Here is a 23,641-nt window from a genome sequence, read left to right as displayed (position 1 = left end):
GTATGAAAAGTTAACAGACTAGGAGGAAAGTTAACACGTTCTGTTAAAAGTCAACATATAACTATTATAGTTATGAAAAGTTAACAGACTAGGAGGAAAGTTAACACGTTCTGTTAAAAGTCAACATATAACTATTATAGTTAACATGTTCTGGTAAAAGTTGGAAAGTTAACACGTTCTGTTAAAAGTCAACATATAACTATTATAGTTAACATGTTCTGGTAAAAGTTAGCATATAACTATGATACTTAACATTATTTCAATTATACCCTACCGTGCACTTCAAATTATCTTCACTATCAACAGAAATACTCAAATTCGGGTGCCTCTCAGATTTATATATCAATGATAAATCATCTTGAGGGACTTTTAGTCTTTCAAACACATCAAATTTTAGTTCAAAAGTTTACGTACATTGTTAAAGATATACATAACAATTAAATTCTTTCTCAACAAAGAATCACAAAAACACCACTATTAAATTTGTCCATTAACCCCCTCCTTTTAAACATAATTAATTACTTTTACACATATCTCCCTTTGTGATAGACTCCTCCAAAACCCCGTCTCGTAAAAACTCGTCCATATCTCCTCCTCCATCGCTGCCACCTCCGGTGATGGAGCCGCCACCATAGGAATCCCCCACTCCTCCCTCATCCTCACGCTCTCTCCGTCATCAAGATCGAAGTTCGACCAGATTGGCGTCGCCTCCACCACCGCCTTCTTCCTCATCGCGATGATCCGCCGCCTCTGCCTCTTCATGTGCACTCGCCGACAGATCGCCACCGGCAGCTTCACCACCGAGTAGATGATGAGGTTGATGATGCCGCAGGGGATGCAACAATAGATCACCGTGCACTCTGCTATAGTTCCCCCGACGATCTCTCCGATTCATGCACTGGAACGCGTCGAGTCGGTTAGGGTCACGGACACAGACTGCCGGTGGTAGTGGGCGATCGAGACGGTGCTGCTCATCGATATTGAGACCACCATCAACGACGATGCAGAGAGGAGGAGAGAAGAGCGGGAGAAATGAGCAGTTAGGGGAGAGGAGGAGGAGAAAGAAACAGAGAAGAAGAAGAAGAGAAGGGGAAAGGGTATTTTCGAAACATTTTTGGATTGATTTGTGGGAGAGTGTGAAAAAGGGCCAGATCATATTTTTTTTGGATTTTTGAGGTTAAAGAACATGAGAAAAACATTAAGGGGCTGGGTCACATCCCCTTTATTTTTTGGGGGCCTAGACACATTTTTCCCATAATCAAAATGGATTAGTCAAATATATTTGCTTAACTTGAACCTGTTGGAAACATGACATATAACGACGCGGAATATGCATATCATGACTATTAATCAAACTTAATAAAAAAATTAAAACAATACCTAAAATGTTTTTAGAATTTCTTTAATAATTTGTCCTAATATCAATCTGAAATAGCTTTCGTAAGAGAAAAAGGCTCCAATTGAAATCAACCCATCATCGAAGAGGAGCAATACTGAGAGATAGATTCTCAAATTTCTATTTCTCTTTTGTTATTCTCTTCTTCTCATAAGGCTACATATGAACCCTATATATAGGATTAGACTTGCCTTATAGATTTTAATTTCAAACAATTCTTAATTGTTCAAAACTCTTTTCTATAACAATTAAAGATCGAATATTCTTTCCATAACAATTAAAGATAGAATATTCTTTCTATAACAATTAAAGAGAAATAGAATTGTATTACATGTATATCTCTTCTAATGACATTAGTGATATCAATCGGGTCCCATATCGAGAACCAATTATTAATTAAATTAATAATGTTAATTTAACAATTAAATCCCTATCCAACCAACTGTACATAAAAGCTCTTTCATAATATGATTTTAATTATTTATAAATAATATCTTACATTCAATCCCCTTCCAGTAACATTTATTTTAGACAACTCTTTTGAGTAGGACAATTCACCTATTTGCTTATGCTTAAATTATAATTGCTATGAACATAAATAAAATTCTTTTAAAAATTTAAAATATTTTATTTTATAAGAAAATAAACTTTAAAAAATATTTTTCAAAACCACCTATCGGTAGGAATTTCGTAACTTTGTGGGAATGCATAATGAATTAACTCATCATAATGAGCATATTAGATCCTATCTAGATATCCACTATTTCCATAAATAAAATATAGCAACCCAACGTTTCAAGTTGTGTAGCACTTGCTCAGCAACTTTAACTATCATATCAAAGTATATTAAATTATCAAATAAGAAATAACGATATCATCAAGTCAAAAGGACTATGTAACAATTTGAATTCCCTCATCTCTTAGGTGACTCGTCCTAGAGAATTCAAATGCAGCCTAGTACTACACACATCATAATGTGGGCTTATGACATACACCTGATGAATCTCCATTTTCGGTAGTTGAGACCCACCACCATATCTCACATGTCGGCGTCATGCATAATAACATGTTATAACAATGTTATCCTTACCAATTATAGGTTAACCACAAGTTTAAGAAATCTCTAAGTTAGATTACATAGAAAAGCAAATGACACATCACAGTGCATGATCTAACAAAATAATTTCTAAGGATACTATAATAATTATAGAAAATGATACACAAATTAAATGTGCAACAATTAAATCCATTAATATTATAAGAATATTATATAATTTATATTGGATGTTCAATGACATATTATTATACTCTAGAAGATTCGTGGTAGGTAAGTAATTACAAGCTTTATGATTTCCTAAGAAAAAGATAAGAACAAAAAACAATATGGAAGTTTAAAGTCAAACTTGCTGGGTAACTATCAGCATAAATTTCACAGAACTAGCGAGAAGTTTGGCCTATTTTAAAATAAATCTAATAAGTTTAAAATTATCACTTAACCACCAATTTCTTTTAGAAAACTGAGAAAATGTTAAGGGGTTATCGAAAAATAAAGTAGAAAAAATGCAAAAGTTTTGGGGGATTTAAGTGACATTTATAAACTTATCCAGGTTATCTCAAAATGGCCCAACATTCTCGGAGGGTTTTGTGAAATTTACGGTAAATATTAGCCAACAGCTTTGGTATACAGAAAAAATAAAAATAAAAAATAAATAAAATAGTATTTTTTGTGTAACGATGGTGCAATTGGTAATCACCTTCCAAAGTTTTGCTCTAAATTTCTCCTTTCTCTTGATGCAACCGCTTGAAGGAATACCTTTGTCAACTTCATAATTAATTTGATTTGCAGGGGTATTTACAAAAACTTTCATTTAGACTAAAAATTTAGCACGTACAGATGCACCATATATGAAAAAGTTTTTGCTATTGCAATTTTAATTTTATAAGAAAGTAATGAAAAGTATTTTGATGTTTATATGTGAAAGAACAGTGCATTTGGGACTCAAAAAACATGAAGAAAAGGTGTGTGTGAAGATAGTACGTTGTTGTTTTGAAAAGAAAAGCACTACAAATCCGGTGTCCACATTCTTCTTATTATTTTCACTATCTTTATTATTCTATTTATAGAGTATTAAATATAGATTTTATTATTTTTCTAAAGCATTATCAGTTTTTTCATTTTATAATCTAAAAAATGATGAATGTTTTTTTAAATTACACACACACATGTGGGTGTCAGTGGTATCTATGTATACACACACACACACACACACACAGCACACACACACACACTATATATATATATATATATTAATATATATATATATATATATATATATATATATATTATATATATATATATATATATATATATATATATATGTACTGAGATTAATGGGTATCTCGTCATAGGAGGGATTTCCTCATTGACGCCTCTAAAATCACATGATTGAGCGACATTATGGATGTCCGCTCCGTTGAACTTGATCTACATATCTAAAACCCCAACACACAAGTTTGGCGTGAACCCGTCGTCGTTTAACCCTCCATCGAGCCATGTGAAAATTCTACTATCATTCAAACCGTTAAAATTGATACGAGTGGATGATAGGGTCAAACGACGACGGTTCACCCCAAACTGGTGTGTTGGGGTTTTAGAATATGTAGATCAAGTTCAACGGAGGCGGATCATCACAATGTCGCTCAATCATGTGATTTTAGGGGCGTCATAGGAGGAAACCCCTCCTATGACAAAGGATACCATTAATCTCTCTCTCTCTCTCTCCTCTCCTATATATATATATTATCATATATATATATATATATTATATAATATATATATAAATATTCTTATGTAATTTAAGTGGTATAAAAAAAAGTTGTCACCAAACTTTTTAGCACTCATGCCTTGAGATCAATGAAGATATGAAGAGGTCTTATATATATATATATGAGTGCTAAGAAGTTTGGTGGACAATCACTTAGGTTAACATAATTGAATTGAGATCCATGAAAGATATGAAGAGATCTTATATATATATATATAATATATTATATATATATATTATATATATATATATATATATATTATATATATATATATATATATATATATATAATATAAGTGACTAAAAAGTTTGGACATCAACTTAAGTTGACATAAGAACCTCTCTCTCTCTCTCTCTCTCTCTCTCTCTATATATAATATATATATATATATATATATATATATATATATATAATTATATATATAATAATAAGTACTAAAAAGTTTGGTGGACATCAACTTAAGTTGACATAAGATCAACACTCACTCTCTCTCTCTCTCTCTACTCTCCTCTCTCTCTCCTCTCTCTATATATATATTATAATAAATATAATAATATATATATATATATATATTATATATATATATATTATATATATATACTATATATATATTATATATATATGAGAAATATGGTTAGCTTGGTAGCCAAGCACAAATATTGGGCTTGGTAGTGATGTGTCACATCCCCATCCACTCACTACCCATATGAATTTGTTCCCACATTTGAAATGATGGAGGGGATTTGACACCTCACTACCGAAGTATAACTTTTTATGCTTGGTACAAGCATACCCATATTTCTCATATATATTATATATATATATATATATATATATATATTCACTTGTGCATTTTGATAGGGTGAGCACTCTTTATTATGTGTATACTCACTTATGCTTACATATAGGGGGAGCTTTCGCTCTATTTTTTGTTATTTTTTCCCCCATTTTGATGTTGCCAAAGGGGGAGATGGTTTGTGAGTATTTTGGGTATATTTCATTTCATTTTATGAATATATATAATTTAAAAAATTATTTATCATCATTAAAAAGGGGGAGATTGTTAGGACTCATATGTGTGAGCCCACTTCTCTAATCTTGTTTTGATGATTAACAAACAATTTCTAATCTTGTTTCTAGTGTTTGTGTTTTTATATTATATGCATTCAGGACATATTTGAGCATAACGATGATATTCCTGAAGCTTGAATAATTTTGTAATGAAGCCGTCACAACTAATATCAAGATTCTTTAATTGTTTTATCTGTCGCCAAGATCGAGCTCAAACGAAGATCATTGGCTTGGGTAAAATAGCATAGGATTATACTTTGTATATTATGCTTATAAGCTCAATTCATACACATACACATTTTTGAGAATATATTAAGTTTCTATATTATTGGCTTAACAACAATGCTTCAAATCTCTTATTAAGTCCATTAATCCACTAAAACAGTTTTTCAAACTTGCATATGGTCATTGTGTCAAAAACAAGAAATTACGAACTCGTATTTCTAACACTTTTGTAAAATGTTGAGTTTTTACAAATGAAAAAATGTAAATTCAAAAATTTCTTCTCAAACATGTTTGTTTTCATATTTATAAACATTTCCCAGAATTTTACTATTTTTGGAATTTATTTGTTATTTTCAATTATATTTTAAAAGTCAGAATTCTGAAAATCTAAGTATCGGTTTTTTTTATCAGTTTCGGTCGACCGAACGTGATGCACCGGTCGACCAGCCAGAAAGAGTTTTTTAGTGTTTAATTCTTAGGATTTTTCAGTCAACTGACACACTTGTATTGGTCAACCGATAGACACCCATCGGTCGACCGACACAAGTCTATCGGTCGACCGAAAATGTATCTGTTGCACAGTAACGGCTAGTTTTTTAGTTTGCTGATTTTTCGGGTTTTTGTCTTTTTACTTAGATTTTCTTAATTTTTAGGTTTTGTTTTGTGATCATATATATACCCCTTTCCCACAAACTTCTGAACTAACTAAGAAAAATAAAAATCAAGTTTTGGGCAAGTTTGTTTAGTGTTTTTAAGTATTTTACAAGTGTTTATGTGAAGTGGTTTTCACAAGAGGAAAAAGAGATTATCTTTTCATGTTTAGGCTTCAATCTTAATCTCTATCACTCTTATTTTCAGAGAAGTTTTACTAAATTTAATTTCTAGTTTATATTTATATTTTTTATTGATTATCTTTTTCTTTAAGCTAGATCTTATTTTAAGTTTAATTTGATTATTGCTCATTGATCACATACACACCTCCTATCGAGCTTTTAGTATTTCATACTTTATGATACATTGAGTGTGAGCTTAATTGAGTTCTCATCTTGTTAGAAAACAAATCTATTTGTAATTTGAGCTTTGTTATTGAGATCACATTATAATACACAAGTACACCGAAAGGAGTGGTTGGTGAGAGACGTGGTTGATTCCAAGAGGAGTGGTGTCGGTTGTAAAGCCTAGGGAGAGGTTATAAATCCGAACACTTGAGGAAGACGACACGTGACAGGCCAATACTTAGAGAGTGTATTGTGTGATTACATTATGAGTGTTGTAAACGTTTATCGGTGAGCATTGAAAACCGATTGTGTAGTTATCTTTTCAGATAGTGGAGATTCTCCTCGAGAGTGGGGAGCAGAGACGTAGATCGGGAGTGACCGAACTCTGTGATTGTAAACCCTAAAAATTTGAATATTTTATGATAAATAATAATAAATATATTATATATTTATAAAAAACATATTATGATGTTTGAGTATGCTAGGAATTGATTTGAGATCAATTCAATATATATATGTATATATAAAAGCAAATGCACAAATCATGCTCGATGTATAAATCTGGAAATTTATGACCAGTGGAGAGATTTTATATTTTACATACTAATACGTTGTGAATATGGAAAAACTTAAAAGACTGAAGTTATAGATATCTTCCGTATCTTTCCAAGAAATCTTTAATCACCTCATTCTGAGGTCGGATGCGAAAGTTACATCCGTAATACCGAAGAGTATGTTTCTAGTCAGACTGGGTTTTCCAGTTTCGGGTTTTGGGTTGTAGTTTTTCAGGTTTGCTATCATATATACACATGTTTAAATATGAAAAACACCTCTTTTCTCCTGTGTTCCAAACCCTAGCAGCCTATTTTTCCCCCTCTCAAACCCTAGTTCTTTTCTTTGGCGATATTGAGGGATTTCGAAGGATTTTTCAGCGGGTTTTGTGCAGTGCACCGAAGGGAATTGGTTCTCTTTCACATGGCAGGAGTTTTTTAGTATCTGAGGCAAGTAACATCTCGCCCAACTCTGTACCCTTTTATTTTGCATGTTTTATTAAGTTTTATTCAGATTTTTCGAGCCTAAAACGTATTTTTAGTGTACAAAAGATAAATCTTTATAATTTATGAAGTGAGAATACATTATCATAATTTTCTAATTGATTACAACAGTAACCTTGACAAATTTTAGATCTGAAATTTATTAATCATGAATTAAATCATAAGTTCTTGCTTTTAAAATGTTTAAACATGTGTATATAAATATTAAGGGTTTCGACGATATATTTACATGCTAATATTTCGTTTCATGTTGTTTCATATATGTTGATATCAGTAATATTATGCTTGGAAAATAATGATGTCACTTCTAGATTTGTTTCGAAGCAGACAGAAACCTGTGAAGGGTTTCTGCCTGTTTCGGTTGATCGTGCGCACAGTTTATGCATGTTTACTTTTGTTGTGTGCTTTAATATGAACGAGGAGTCACCTCGAATATTTGGCGTTAGAAATTATTGTTTATTATTTATCTTCATATGTGAGATGGCTTGCGGACATGAGCTTAGATTTGCACACCGAGACACGTATGAAATTAGTGTATATGCATCATTTTCATATATCTCATCGATATTCTACATGTGTTGGGCAATTATTATGTGCAGTCCATATGTTGGACATTTATCATATTCAGTCCATGTGTTGGACATTTATTATATTCAGTCCATGTATTGGACATTCATCATTCAGTCCATGTGTTAGACAATTTATATATACAGTCCATGTGTTGGGCATCCACTACACCTAGTCTTAGTCCATGTGTTGGACACCTATTTAAACATTGAGTATGACACTTACACTTACATAGGCTGGACATGACACTTATGTGGGTTTTGACATGACATGGTATTTGAGTTCTGAGATGGGTTAGTTTTCTTTATATTATTATTCCTGTATTAGATCTTTGGTTTGGTATTTAGGGATTTACAATTTGAGATACAAGGTATATACATGAGGGTTTTCTTGTTTGGATTATTTCGCTCGACATACCTATGCTCGTGTTGTAATTTCCTAAATACTAAAATCCTCTTATTGTTAGGATCAATAATTTTATGTTTATATGTATTAACTGTATTTTCTATATGCAACGAGCCCTCTCCCTTGGGGTTGGTTGTGATGTTGCTCGCTAGTGCTTTGACGCTCGTTGTCCCCTCCCATTTCAGTTAACGAGCAAGGTGCACGGAGAGTCGTAGGTTGATGTCGATACTTATTAGCGTCCATCTTTCATTTGTAGTTTTATTTTATTTATGGAGCTGCACTGTAGATATTTTGTTTAGACATTTGAGAGTTATGTTCTAGAAGTTGTAAAGGTTGTGTGCCTTATTTCCTTTTATCAGATATTCTATATTTGAGACTTGTTGAGATCTCCAGACTAGTTATTTCAGAGATTCACTTTATATTTTTGTATGTTGGATGATGAATATTTTTATTTCTATTATTTCATCATATATCTCTTGTATTATCTTTTTCTTTCTTTTGTATCTACACTTATTGTTGACTCTACTAGAGAGATAGTAATTGTGATGGTGAAACATGTTATTGCACAGTGTGGTGCATGGTAGGTTTGACATTCTTGGTTTCACCTCAGACTGTAGCCTTGTGTGAACCCAGGGGCATCACAGTTGGTATCAGAGCTCTAATTCCAATATCCTTAGGATCATCCTGTGTCGAGTTGTTGAGTTAGGATAGAGTTTCTTAGGATTCATGTATAGAGTCAGCTAAGGATTTTCTAGTATGAATGAGGACGATATATGCGTATATCTTAAAATTTTGAGAATGTTTTTTTTATGACAACTATTTTGTGTAAATTTAAGTATTTATGTGAATACTAAATGTTGTGAAAATCGTATAGTGATACGTTATGTATATATATATGTCCATTTTGACTCATGAACTCTTATTTCTTATTATCAGAGATGGCAGGACGTGGTAGACCTCGTACTCGGAGAGCTGGACAGGCAGAGTCATAGCAGGCTCCACCTGAGCCACAACAAGCTTAACCCGAGCCACATCAAGCACCAGCTGAGCCGCAGCAAGCACCCCAGTACCTAGTAGATATCATGGCTCACCTTATAGCTAGGATGACAGCAATTGAGGAGCTTGTAGCGAATCATATCACGCCGCCACCACCACCGGTAGCTCAACCGCAGGGGATACCAGCCATTCCCATCAGAGAGAAATCCCTAGAGATCACACCTGTAGCTATTCCACTAGCAGTCCCGGATAGAGCCACAGAGCAGGAGGCTTGGCTCCGTATGGTAGAGAGGTACCATAAGATGAGGGCACCGGAGTTCCATGGGTCATCAGTCCCTCTTGTAGCCCATAAGTAGAAGGAGGATGTGAGTAATGTACTTGACATACTCAATGTGGACTCAGTTCAGAAGCAGAGACTAGCATCTTACAGTCTGAAGGGAGATGCCGGGAGATGGTACCGACTCCAGTTTACTCCAGAGCATAGGATGACCCTCACATGGGAGGATTTCCTATATTTCTTTGACAGGCAGTATATTTCTTCTGCAGCACGAACTGGGAAGGAGCTTGAATTATCCCAATTGACTCAGGGGGACATGACAGTAGCTGACTTTGAGAGCAAGTTTATGGAGTTGCTACACTTCACGGGTCTGTGGTAGATAGGAGAGCGTCAGGCTCAGATATTTCTAGCAGGGCTTCCCCCCAATCTTCATCGATACCTCATCTCGAGGAAGTTTTATTCGGTACGAGAGGTAGTTCACAGGAAATTAAGACGGCCATGTTTCAGAAAGACAAGGAAGGGAAAGCTAAGACAGGACAGACCGAGGATAAGGAGAACAAGAGACTTTTTTTTGGACCTCAGCAGCAGCATCAAGGCCCTCATAAGAAGGGACCCCAATAAGATCAGAGAGCGCATCAGCAGCGTAAGTTTCAGGGGGTTTGCTATAACTGTCGTAAGGTCGGACACAAGACATCAGAGTGCTGCAGCGCACTAGCAGGAGAATCAGCAGCAGTAGCGACTTCAGGGCAGAGGTCAGGGCCAGCAGATGAGGCTTGAGGCACCGCCAGCAGCTCAGAAGATTGAGGGATAGGTTCGCGTAGTTCAGGAGGTTCCTCAGGGAAAGATAGTCCCATATTCTCCAGCATCAGTAGTAGAGCAGTCTTCAGCCACAGGCAGAGTGTATGTGGTAGTTTCGCGTGATCATGGAGCTAGCGGAGCCGTAGTAGATGGTACATTCCTTGTGAATTCCTTTCCTGCCCGTATTCTCTTTGATTCGGGAGCTTCGCATTCCTTCATTTCATATGCTTTTATGTCTACTCTCCAACTCATAGCTCAGCCTCTAGACACCCCTTTATCAGTTTCCACCCCTTTAGGTGAGATATCGCTTTTGGAGAGCGTTTGTAGGAGGTGTACCGTCAATTTAGACAAGTCGAAGTTCGTTGTCGATTTGATACTACTGCATATGTCCGAGTTCAATGTTATTCTTGGTATGGGTTGGTTATCTTCCTACCACGTTAGTATTGACTGCTTTGCGAAGACAGTCAATTTGCAAGCGTCCGATGGGTCCGAGATGATTGTAGCCACCTCTCAGGGCAACCGTTTTGCGGAGTCGTTTCTAGCGTACATCGAGGAGGTGATGCGATGGGATCAAAGTATTGATTTATTAGAGACTAGAGTTGTCTCATAGTATCAGGATGTCTTTCAGGACATACCTGGGTTACCTCCTGTAAGAGAGGTTGAGTTTTGTATTGAGTTGCAGCCGGGCATAACCCCAAATCCCGCGCACCCTATCGCATGGCACCAGCTGAGATGAGGGAGCTTCAGACCCAGTTGGATGAGTTATTAGCTTAGGGTTTTACTCGTCGGAGTCAGTCTCCATAGGCAGCGCCGGTTCTCTTCGTGAAGAAGAAGGACGACAGTATGCGTTTGTGTATTGATTATAAAGTTGAACAATGTCACTATCCGGAATAGGTACCCATTACCTAGGATTGAGAACTTGTTCGACCAGTTGCAGGTATCGCAGTATTTCTTGAAGATTGATCTTCGTTCTGGTTATCATCAGTTGGAGGTTCGGGAGATGGATATTCCCAAGACCGTTTTTCTGACTCGATATGAATCTTTCGAGTTCATGGTCATGCCATTTCGGTTAACCAATGCACCCGTGGTATTCATGGATTTGATAAACTGTGTTTTCCGTCCCTTCTTGGACCAGTTTGTGATTATTTTTATTGACGACATCCTCATTTATTCGAGATCGGAGGCAGATCATGAGCAACATCTATGGTTAGCTTTGCAGACCCTACGAGAGCATCAGTTATATGTCAAGTTTAGCAAGTGCGAATTTTGGCTTTCAGAAGTCAGATTTCTTGGCCACGGAGCATCAGTTATATGTCAAGTTTAGCAAGTGCGAATTTTGGCTTTCAGAAGTCAGATTTCTTGGCCACGTCATCAGTAGAGAGGGGTTTAGCAAGTGCGAATTTTGGCTTTCAGAAGTCAGATTTCTTGGCCACGTCATCAGTAGAGAGGGCATAACAGTAGATCCGGCTAAGGTTACAGCAGTTCTTGATTGGGAACCGCCAAAGACGGTGACAGAGATTTGTAGCTTTTTGGGTTTAGCCGACTATTACAGGAAGTTCATCCAGTACTTCTCGAAGATTTTGATGCCGCTTACACACCTTACGAAGAAGGGTGTACAGTTTATTTAGAGCGTGGAGTGCCAGAAGACCTTTGATACCTTGAAGACTAAGTTGACTACAGTGCCAATTTTGACTATTCCGAGCAGCCAAAGGACATTTGTGGTCTACACAGATGCATCATTGGCAAGTTTAGGAGGCGTCTTAATTCAGACTCAGAGGGTGGTAGCATATATCTCACGACAGTTGAGGGTACATGAGCAAAACTATCCCACTCATGACTTAGAGTTAGCAGCAGTGGTATTTGCACTGAAGTCATGGAGGCACTACTTGTATGGAGTACAATTTGAGTTGTTCACATACCATCAGAGTCTGAAGTATCTTTTCTCTCAGAAGGAGCTAAACCAGAAACAGAGGAGGTGGATTAAGTTTATCAAGGATTACGAGTTCGCGATTCAGTATCATCCGGAGAAGGCGAACGTCATAGCAGATGTTTTAAGCAGGAAGCGTCGACATTGGGTTTCAGCTTTGAGATGCTCATTGTATCAAGATCTTCTTACTCTTAGCCAGTTTGATTTTAGATCTGAGATTTGTGGACCCAGTGCATTTTTGAGAGCTGTGTCAGTGCAGCCATCTTGGAGTATCAGAGTTGTTAGAGCTCAGCTGGAAGACTCTTGGATTTAAATCCGAAAGGAAGAGATTACCAAAGAGCCTAAGGCTGATTGGACCATTGGAATAGATGGAGGTCTATGGATGAAGGGTGGGCTAGTTATTCCATTCAGTGCTGAGCTGAAGAGGGAGTTATTTGATGAAGCACATCGTACTCGGTAAACAGTACATCCAGGGACCACTAAGATGTACAAGGACCTGAAGAGACACTTCTGGTGGAGTGGTATGCGTAGAGAGATTGTAGAGTATGTGGCTAAGTGTTTTACCTGTCAGCAGGTGAAGGCAGAACATCAGAGGCTGGCAGGAACACTTCAGCCTTTACCCATCCCAGAGTGGAAGTGAGCGAATATTTCTATGGACTTCATTGTAGGGCTGCCGAAGTCGAGGAAGGGGAATAATTCTGTTTGGGTGATATTGGACCGGTTGACGAAGTCAGCACATTTCATTCCAGTGAAGACTACATACACAGCTCAGACGTATACGCGGGTATTTATTCAGGAGATAGTTCGACTTTATGGAGTTCCGGACACGATTGTATCGGATCAAGGTTCAGTGTTCACTTCCTACTTCTGGAGGAGTTTCCAGGGTTCTTTTGGCAGCAGACTATCATACAGTAATGTATTCCACCCACAGACGAATGGTCAGATGGAGAGAGTAAATCAAGTGTTGGAAGACATGTTGCGGGCTTGTGTCATTGACTTTAAGGGTAGCTGGGAGGATCATATTCCACTGATAGAGTTCGCTTATAACAATAGTTATCAAGTGACAATTGGTATGGCCCCGTACGAAGAATTGTATGGGAGACTTTGTAGATCACTGATATGTTGGGCAGATTCCGAGGATAGCTTGATGCTTGGGCCAGAGCTTGTGAGGTAAACCACTGAAAAGGTAGCATTGATCAGAGAATGAATTCTAGCCGCTCAGAGTCGGCAAAAGAGCTATGCAGATAAGAGACGAAGACCTTTGGAGTTTCAGGTTATAGATTCAGTTATGCTGAAGGTATCGCCCATGAAAAGTGTTCAACAATTGGAAGGCGGGGAAAGCTTGCACCGAGGTATATTGGACCTTTCCAAATTTTGGAGCGCATTGGAGCCGTGTCATACAGACTAGATCTTTCAACATCGATGTCTAGTATACACAATGTATTTCATGTTTCTATGCTCAAGAAGCACTTACATGATGAGGAGCAACAGGGAGTGTTGGTTGCACCAGAGATTGAGATTCAGGATGATTTGACTACTATTAAGATTCCAGTTGGTATACTTGCCAGAGAGGACAAGAGACTTAGAAATAAGGTAATTCCTTTGGTGAAAGTTCAGTAGAACCGAAGAGGCGTTGAGGAGATTTCTTAGGAGCGCGAAGAGGACATGCATCACGACTATCCACACATGTTTGAACAGGTAAATTAAATTTTTGTATGACTTATATATGACTTATGGATTACATGTATGGTGATGTTTATACTTCATACTAAAATGAGGGTATTAACACTTAACTCCTAAATACTCGGAACACATGGTATATATACAAGGGGTTCCTTGTTTGGATTTTTCGCTCGATGTACTTGTTCCATTTAGTTAGGGGTAAAGTGGGGGTATTTTTATTTTAGATGGTTAAGTGTAGACATCGAGGATGATTCTCGGTAGCGCAAAGAAGTTATGCAGCGCGACTACCTGCACCTATTGAGGAAGTGGATTGATCTATGTGTGTGATTATTTGTATGGTTATATTTAGATTTAACGCTAGAATGATGATATTTTCGCTTAATTCTTAATCTTTTGGAACATATGGTATATATATGAGGGGTTCCTTGTTTGGATTTTTCGCCCGACGTACTAGTTCCATTTGATTAAGGGTTGAGTGGGAATATAGTCATTCTAGATTGTTAAGTATAAATATCCCTATATGTTTATCAAGAGTTTAATATTACGAGAGGTATATATGCAGGTTGGATTTCACCCTCGACATGCTTTCTAATACTATCTTTCAGTTAAGTATGATTTCTGAATTTCCAGGACGAAATTATTTTAAGGGGGGAAGAATGTAAAACCCTAAAATTTTGAATATTTTATGATAAATAATAATAAGTATGTTATATATTTATAAATAATATATTATGATGTTTGAGTATGCTAAGAATTGATTTGAGATTAATTCAATGTATATATGTATATATATAAGAGCAAATGCACAAATCATGCTCGATGTATAAATCTGGAAATTTATGACCAGTGGAGAGATTTTATATTTTACACACTGATACATTGTGAATATGGAAAAACTTAAAAGAACGAAGTTGTAGATATCTTCTGTAGATTTCTAACAAATCTTTAATCACCTCATTCTAAGATCGGATACGAAAGTTACAGCCAAAATACCGAAGAGTATGTTTCCAGTTTCGGGTTTTGGGCTGTAGTTTTTCGGGTTTGCTGTCATATATACGCATGTTTAAACACGAAAAACACCTATTTTCTCCTGTGTTCCAAACCCTAGGAGCCTCTTTTCCCCTCTCTCAAACCCTAGTTCTTTTCTTTGGCGATATTGAGGGATTTCGAAGAATTTTTCAGCGGGTTTTGTGCAGTGCAGCGAAGGGAATTGGTTCTCTTTCACGTGGCAGGAGTTTTTCAGTATCTGAGGCAAGTAACATCTCGCCCAACTCTGCACCCTTTTATTTTGCATGTTTTATTAAGTTTTATTCGGATTTTTCGAGCCTAAAACGTATTTTTAGTGTACAAAAGATAGATCTTTATAACTTATGAAGTAAGAATACAGTGTACAAAAGATAGATCTTTATAACTTATGAAGTAAGAATACATTATCATAATTTTCTAATTGATTATAACAGTAACCTTGACAAATTTCAGATTTGAAATTTATTAATCATGAATTAAATTACAAGTTTTTGCTTTTAAAATGTTTAAACATGTGTATATAAATGTTTAGGGTTTCTATGATATATTTACATGCTAATATTTCGTTTCATGTTGTTTCATATATGTTGATATCAGTAATATTATGCTTAGAAAATAATGATGTCACTTCTAGATTTGTTTCGAAGCAGACAGAAACCTGTGAAGGGTTTCTGCCTGTTTCGGTTGATCACCGACACAGTTTGTGCATGTTTACTTTTGTTGTGTACTTTAATATGAACGAGGAGTCACCTCGAATATTTGGCGTTATAAATTATTGTTTATTATGTATCTTCATATGTGAGATGGCTTGCGGACATGAGTTTAGATTTGCACACCGAGACATGTGTGAAATTAGTGTATATGCATCCTTTTCATATATCTCATCGATATTCTACACATTTCATTCAGTCCATGTGTTGGGCAATTATTATGTACAGTCCATGTGTTAGACATTCATCATATTCAGTCCATGTGTTGGACATTCATTATATTCAGTCCATGTGTTGGACATTCATCATTCAGTCCATGTGTTAAACAATTTATATATGCAGTCCATGTGTTGGGCATCCACTACACCTAGTCTTAGTCCATATGTTGGACACCTGTTTAAACCTTGAGTATGACACTTACACTTACATAGGCTGGACATGACACTTATGTGGGTTTTGACATGACAAAGTATTTGAGTTCTGAGATGGGTTAGTCTTCTTTATATTATTGTTCCTGTATTAGATCTTGGGTTTGGTATTTAGGGATTTACAATTTGAGATACAAGGTATATACATAAGGGTTTCCTTATTTGGATTATTTCGCTCGACGTACCTATGCTCGTGTTGTAATTTCCTAAATACTAAAATCCTCTTATTGTTAGGATCAATGATTTCATATATATATATGTATTAACTATATTTTCTATATGTAACGAGCCCTCTCCCTTGGGGTTGGTTGTGATGTTGCTCGCTAGCGCTTTGATGCTCGTTATCCGCTCCTATTTTAGGTAACGAGCCAGATGCACGGAGAGTCGTAGGTTGATGGCGATACTTATTAGCGTCCATCTTTTATTTGTAGTTTTGTTTTATTTATGGAGCTCCACTGTAGACATTTTGTTTAGACATTTGAGAGTTATGTTCTAGAAGTTGTAAAGGTTGTGTGCCTTATTTTCTTTTATCAGATATTCTGTATTTGAGACTTGTTAAGATCTCCAGACTAGTTATTTCAGAGATTCACTTTATATTTTTGTATGTTGGATGATGAAATATCATTTTTATCTCTATTATTTCATCATATATCTCTTGTATTATCTTTTACTTGCTTTTTTACCTACACCTGTTGTTGACTCTACTAGAGAGATAGTAATTATGATGGTAAAACATATTATTATACGGTGTGGTGCATGGCAGGTTTGACATTCCTGGTTTCACCTCGGACTGCAGCCTTGTGTGAACCTAGGGGCGTCACAGTGATCACTTTGTGTGTTTGCAATTGTCATTTGTCACTATCTCATTTGCATATTTATTCATGTTTATATCGCCCTTGTTTTTAATTACATATCCTTGCTTAAAATTTTGTTGAAAATTTCATACTTGCTAAGATATAATTGTTAATAAAAATATAAATTAACATCAATATCGGATTATATTAGCAAATCCCCTATTCACCACTTCCCTCTAGGGTAATTTCAGTGGACATGAGATAAAAATTAAACAAATAAAATCCATGATATCAGATTGTAAAAATCGGTAATATGGATACAATACTGGGCATCACATGAGATAATATTCATACATAACATAATATTATAATATATAATTTTAAACATAACAATTTGCATCGAGATATATGCGTAAGATTTGGGAGAGCCGAGAATGTAGAGATTTTGGAGAAGAATTGTGGCTTTTATGGGTGTTCTGGGTTTCGATTTTGTTTCCCAATCATTATTCAAACCTGAGCCCACAATTAAATTAAAAATGACATGATTATTTTGATATCTTCAAAGGGATATATTAGCCATACTTTTTATAGCGGTTGATATATCAAAAAAATCACCAAATAAAAGAAAACAATATAAAATTTTATCGAGATAAAGTCTTTAACCCGATATATTGGCCGATATAGTAATATATTAACTGATGTTTAATACAATGCCTATAGGAGCAAATATGTGAAAATTATTTAGATATTAGTTCCTTAATTTTAAGTATCCAATAATTCTATGTTATTTCCTCAAAATTTTGAAATTGCTCATAATTTTAGGGACTAATAGTAAATTAATAAAATTTTAAGAGACAAATTATAAACAAGTCATATTTAAAAGAAGAGTTAATTTTTTAAAAACCGTCTCAAGTATAGGGATTATGTCAAAAAACTCACTCAACTGATTTAATTTAATAAAACCCCTTATTATGGGGGTGTTATAAATAACCCTTCTTAATTTTGGTGCTATTTTAGAAAACACCCCTCAACTATAGCGTGTCTTATAAAAACTCCTATAATCTTTTACACTTCTATCAATAGACCCCCTTAACATAGTTATTTCGATATGTAATTTAGACAAAATACCCTCTTGAATAAAGTAATTTTAATTAAAAAGAAACACTCAACCGGTAATAAAAGGACAACAACCAATTTACAATTCTTTTTTCCTCTATATCACCTCTTTTTCTTTTATCTAGCAAAAACCGATGTAATTCTTTTATAGTTTAGGGATATTTTTATCTTTCCAAATTAAGTACTTATTATATAATAGATAACACTCAATGATATTAGTTTGAGAGGTTATGTTTAAGTGAAAAAAGTTCATAGGGGTTAAATCAAATTTTTTACAATGAGATAGATTACCTACAAAACACCCAAAACAAAACGGAGATTTGCTTAGTTTCAAATAGTTTTTTTTTTGGTTGGGGGTGGGGAGGGGGGTTGGGGGATGTTGACATGCACCCACATGCACCCATAGTTGAGGGGGAATTTTCGAAATCAACCTTTAACCAAAAGCACAACTTAAGGCACATGTGACATCAATTTGATAAGAGTAGAGTTTATAGCAAGACCATCACTCAATGAATTGATTAGGGTTATTTGTCCTTAAATTTATTCTATACATCAACTTTAAAAATATTTTGCTATAAAAATCTCTAAGAGAAACTTAATCTTTTTTTGGGATGGGTATGTGATCATTTTGATTTCTTTCATGATTTATAATAAATTATTGGATAAAGTAAATTAAGTTGTCATTTTATATTACTCTACTTCTTATAAGTTTATGAAGCTCATAGCTTGGATATGAGTATTGTTGCGAAAGCTGTATTCTTCTAATTCCTTAACATAATTTTTTGGATATTGTTTGACATTGAATAGATATGAATTATTTTATTAAAATACGATCAATATGAGTGCATAGCATGTATAAATCATTCTCAAAGTATATTTTATATTTTTAGAAACTAGAGAGTAATCGTTTTGATAGATTTACTAATAGTTGTTGAGATGTAAAAAGAGTATAATATCATATTTTAGAATTGATCACATAGCTTATGTTTTTATTCTTGATTGAATTTGCACATTCTAAGCTAGAAAAAGTTCTTGAATATATATAATACCCGGTCACTAGATAAACAATAGGTGGAAGTAAACAATAGGTGGAAGTGATTTTTTTATAACTAAATAAAATCCTTAATAATTGGATAAAACCTACCATTTTTCTTTGATGAATTCAAGAATGTATTTTCTTCATTAATAATAATAGTTTTTTTCATATTGGTCCCTTACATCATTAATATTTTGAAATCATACATTCAAATTGCTAATTAATCTTAAATCAATAATATTCCCTTACATCATTAATATTTTGAAATCATACATTCAAATTGCTAATTAATCTTAAATCAATAATATTTTAAGGCTTTAAAAAATCATACATTCAAATTGCTAATTAATCTTAAATCAATAATATTTTAAGGCTTTAAACATCATTATTTATCTTGAAGATAAATGTTAAATCTAACAAGATTTTACACATAGAAATATAAAAATAATTAATATATTATGATAATTATAAACTTTTTTATAACCATGTTATAGTAAATAAATAAACTTAAAGTAAATAATTAAAATATTTGATCATGTTTAGTGCACGTGCATTCCACCATGCTATAGTGTGTGTCCTGTTTGGTGGGTCTGTGTGTTGTGGTGTGTGCTCTCGGTGTACAAACGTGTGTATATTATAGTATATACTTATATTATAGAGAAGACGAGCAGAAAAATATGAGTATGCTTGGTACCAAGAGCCACAAAAAGTATGCTGGTAGTAGAGTATCAAATCCCCCTCCACTCATTCAAATGTTGGAACAAATTCATATAGGTAGTGAGGGATGGAGGACATGACACTCACTGCCAAGATAATATTTGTGCTTGCCGTACCAAGCATATCCATATTTCTCGTCTCTATCTCTCTCTCTCTCTCTATATATAATATATATATATATATATATATATATATATAATTATATAAGCAAAACAGAGAGCTTCCCCTGCCACACAACCATATATATCAATTGAAATGAAACAGATGAGACCACCATTCATGAACATATATCACAACTGACAAATAAATGGTTCTCATATCAATCATGAAGAGATCTCATGAAAATACCAATTGATATAAAATCAAAATTTCCCAAATAACATTTAGATATTGTGTTCAATCCACAAAACAAAGTTTAGAAACAAACCAAGTTCACCCGTAAGACTCAACAAACATCACTCACATGTTTAAATTCATAAGATCATGCATAGTTTTAAGTAGCCAAACTACATGAGTCCAAAAACACAAAACTAAGTTAATAGAAATTTGATCTTCAGAAATCTTCAGAATCAGATGCCCGAGAACCCGGAGATGGAGGGAGTCTGTCCAACAACTATTGTTGGAGTCTTAAAATCTCATCGACATTGAGCTCAAGTCTCGCCAACCTATTTTTCATGATATCTAGCCGTTCACCAATGACAATGTGATCGGAAGTGGGAGCACGAGATGAATGGGGACGAGCCTTAGAACTAGATGGGCGAGATGAAGATGCACTTCCAGAAGGAGCAGTGGAGACCTGAGGATGAGATAGATGGGATTGTAATAGCCCTATCCTAATAAGAGTTGTACGATGAAAGAATTCATAACTAGGTTCAACACTGGGTTCATCTGAGAGATCGACTCCAAAGTGAGTGATGAGCTTGGTGATGAGAGAGCCAAAAGGGAGAAACTTAGTGTTGGTGCCAGACATAATATCGAAAAAGACCTTGCCCCAATTGACGTTGATTTTAGCAAAGATAGAATAAACAACATCCATCTTATTTTGAGAGAAATGATCATAGCTCCAATCTTAGGGATTAAGTTGTAAGTTATGATTCTGGCAATTAATTTAGCAGTGGGATTGATGGAACTGTTTAACCTTGGATAATCTTTACCAGGGAGAAATATCAAATAATTTCTTCCAGGATCATCATGCTGAACATCATGAAGAAGAATGTCGCCAACAGGAATCTTAAAGATATCAGTTAATTCTACAGATGAAAAAATTATTTCACGATCCTTAACACAGGTTCGGATAAGGGGGGTACCGTCATCAGTTTCTATGAGTGTTAGATTGGCATAAAAGAGATAAAAATGTTCAGGATAATGTGGTACGTTATTTTTGTGAGAGAGAATGTCATGTAGTCCCACATTATGAAAATATGTATGAATTTGATAGCAAGAGAGATCCTTAAAATTAACTAATCTACCAGGAACAATTTTCAATTTGCAAATATCATGATATTTGTCAAGTAAGGTAACATTTCGAATATATTTTTTGTAGGGAACAGGTTCAGGAAAGCTACCCCTACTAACTCTAGCACGCTTTGGCACAGACATGATAACAAGGATAGAATAAATTTAAGCACCCCTAGAAATAGAAACAAAATTGATTATGAAACCCTAGGTGAGAAATAAAGACAACTAGAGAGAGAGAGAGAGAGAGAGAGAGAGAGAGAGAGAGAGAGAGAGAGAGAGAGAGAGCCATACTGAGCAATGGATGAGGAAATTGACTTGAGGAGGAGCTCGGGAGCAGCACTCTTCCTCCATATGGCATCTAGGTCGGTCGACTGGTGAGGTCGCGACGGCCGTCCGATGAAGATATCGAGCTAGGGTTTAAGGAACAGGGTCGACTGGAATGAAGATAAAGAGAAGAGGGTTTGGGTAGGTTTTTGAAGCATATAGAAACAAATGAATGGTCTTGATTGATTTGAACATTGAGTCAATGGATGAGATTAGAGGATAGATCAAATGGGTTCTAAACGGGTCGGGTATGAAAACCAAATCATCCATTAACACAAATTCACATAAGCTCAGAATGTTTATTGGCCGGTCGACTGGTCCTATATGATCGGTCGACCGGTCCCCATACATCGGTCGACCGGTTGGGATGTGTCGGTCGACTGATGTTGGCCTGGAAAGAAACTCTATTTTGAATGTAAACTAACAACTTGCAAATCTTTAAATATTTTTGTATTATTATGTTGAACAATATATCAATCAAAATAATAAAACATTTTCTTTCATATAATATACAAAAATATTCATAATTTATTTGACAAAATGAATTTAAACATAATTTGTCTTTTAAACACATGAAAGCCAAAAATTAAAAAAATCAAACAATCAAAAAATCACAAAATAAACAAAATTAATCTTGTTTTGGCACCCAAGCATTTTTAGTGCCAGAAGATTTAGGGACATGACCACTATCATTTAAACTCAATGTTCTTGGGTTATGATCTCATTTGGGCGCATTTGGTGTACGAACACGGTCATAATAATAATTATGCAAATGACCCTTTCGATTGCAATATGTGCAATAAAATAGATCTATTTGTTTTTGTTGACTTTGTGATTGTGCATGGAAATCACTTGAAAAAATAGATGATCTTTTGAAAGCATTTTGCAAATGAGAAACTCTTTTCAAATCAAAACAAAACTTGGTCAAATGACCAAAACGACCACAATAATCACATTTATACACATGAGTATGCTTATGATATACTTTGTGTGCATGTGAATGTATATGATGTGATGAAGCTTGATGGGAAGCATAAGTAGCAACATTATTGGATTTTGTGGGTTTATGTACATCATAACAAAATTTTGCAAGATGACCTTTACGGACGCAAACACTACAACAAAATACATCATTACCGACAAAAGAAAAACGTCGGCAAATGTTTAAAAAACGTCGGGAAAAATCTTTCCCGACATAAAATGCAACGTCGCTAACGCGTCACCAAAAGTGCGTCAAGGAAAATATTTGGCGACGCAAACTCACTGCGTCGGCAAAAGTCAACACTTTTGGCGACGCTTGATGTGTCGGGAAAAGTACAACTTTTAGCGACGCATAACATTTTGCGTCGGCAAAAGCATGCAATATTTTTTTCATATGTGAGGCAGCGTCGGGAAATCTTGCACTTTTGGCGACGTACTTAACGTCGGCAAAGGGCAATGCGTCGGCAAAAATATACTTTTGCCGACGCAGAATGTAGCGTCGCTAAAAAGCTTATCTTTGGCGACGCATGATTGCGTCGGCAAAAGTGTAGCTTTTAGCGACGCAGAATAGAGCGTCGCTAAAAACTACATCTTTGGCGACGCAAGATTGCGTCGCTAAAAGATATTACTTTTGGTGACAAAATATCTCGTCGGCAAAAGTGTTACATTTAGCGACGAAATATAACGTCGACAAAAGTGTTACTTTTACTGACGCTTATCGACACTAATTTGCATCGCCAAAAATAATATATTTTCTGTCAAATACAAGCCTACACTGAATCTGAACATCCACAAAAAATTTGCTCCCATTCAAATCAACATAAAAG

The sequence above is a fragment of the Asparagus officinalis genome, chromosome 4 (assembly GCF_001876935.1).
Source record: "Asparagus officinalis chromosome 4, Aspof.V1, whole genome shotgun sequence".
Classification (NCBI taxonomy): Eukaryota; Viridiplantae; Streptophyta; class Magnoliopsida; order Asparagales; family Asparagaceae; genus Asparagus; species Asparagus officinalis.
Note: the sequence above shows the minus strand (reverse complement) of the source record.